The sequence below is a fragment of the Ornithodoros turicata genome, chromosome 2 (assembly GCF_037126465.1).
Source record: "Ornithodoros turicata isolate Travis chromosome 2, ASM3712646v1, whole genome shotgun sequence".
NCBI lineage: Eukaryota > Metazoa > Arthropoda > Arachnida > Ixodida > Argasidae > Ornithodoros > Ornithodoros turicata.
Genome location: NC_088202.1, coordinates 3,578,350 through 3,580,058, shown reverse-complemented (window position 1 = coordinate 3,580,058; position 1,709 = coordinate 3,578,350).

The following is a 1,709-nucleotide window of genomic DNA, read 5'->3' as shown; positions in this document are numbered from 1 at the left end:
AAAGGGCGGAGTTTTATGCGTAAATGGGACGGATGACATGATTTACTCTTATATCCTGACGCATACGATTTCGTCTTGACGGATAAACTGAAGCTCTGCATTGGAGTATTAGCTCTTTACGCCTATATTGACGCATATTGTTTTTCAATTTTTATACGGGCCCTGCCTTCTGAGAACACGTGCATGGTTCCGTGTGGAAAGCGTCTTTCCTTTCGCTTGGTTAACGGTCACTCTGGCTTCTGGCGTCTTATAATATCTCTTTACGCCTATATTGACGCTTATTGTTTTTCGATTGTTATACGGGCCCTGCCATCTGAGAACACGTGCATGGTTCGGTGTGCAAAGAGTCTTTTCTTTCGCTTCGTTAACGGTCACTCTGGGTTCTGGCGTCTCACGGTCTCACATCATGCACGGTCTAGCAAATGTAAGTTGTCACATTTTGCACTGGGTGTCTGTAGTTTTTTTAATCTCATATTTCATTTGTGTCAAACAGGAAGAGATGGCATCGAACGAGACAACGTCGCATGCAGATGACGCTGCTTGAACAGTTGTGATTCTCCACGCTATCTCCGCGCTACTAATTCGTATGCGTACGCCCGTTGTCCACCAGGTGAAACTCTTTTTGTTCTCGTTTTTTTCGGGTGTGCGTTTCTCCCCGTTGAAGCATCTTTGTTAACGATTCCTCAATCCGTTCTTGTAATAGGAGTTCGGATAATTATTGCTGATTATACCGCAGCATGATGTGTTGACATGAAGCAAATCGATTTTCTGATGGTCACGATTTTCAATAACGTGGTGCAGGTGGTGGTTGTGGTGGTGCTGCAAAACACGTGTGGAACGCCACTTCTTAGACAGCTGAAATGAGTTACGCGTCTAACATTATTCAGTTAACTGTTATGTTAAAGGACTAGAGTGTTTCCAGTTATAGTAAGTGGTTTTTGAAGTCCATGTTACGTTTATGACTATTTCATGTAATCGGCCTCTGCGGGGATGGATTCAGGTCTGGCAAAGAGCACCTCATCGGCATGATTTATTTCGGCGTTACCATATTTACGAGATTAGCTTTCCCATTTAAACGCTAGAAACAGTATCAGTTCCGCGATATATACTGCTTCACAGACACGTGCACCCATTTGACAGTACCACAGATCACATCAATGACATGATAAAATAATTTACGGGTCTAACCAAATTCAGTTGAATGATACTTAAAGGATGAGCAAGATTTCATAATGCTATGTTTGCCAGCCTGTGGCCATTTCATGTGGGAGGTCTCTGGAGATGACCCAGGTCTGGCGAAGAAGACCTTATCTGCATCACGTATTATGACGCTAGCACATTTTCGAGATTAGCTTTCTCATTGAAATGCAATACCATATCTTCGGAATCTCCTGTTGAACGGACATGCGCAGCCATTTGACAATATCAGCAAGCACATTATTTTGCGCTCATGACAATAAACTTCTATGTCCAGCATCCGAAGGAACAGGACACGACATGCTCTTCGTAGCCATGCTGTACTGCATGATAGCACGCATGCACCCTCAGCTGCATTAGGAGGTGCTCCTAAAATTTCTACTGTGGGACACATTCTGGGAAGAAATACACAAGACTCTACTCCCTCACGCATGTACAACCAGTACAACTCACCCGTAAAGTTGACTTGTAAGTTGTGACTGCTTCATGAGTAATGATGCATTGCTCGATAA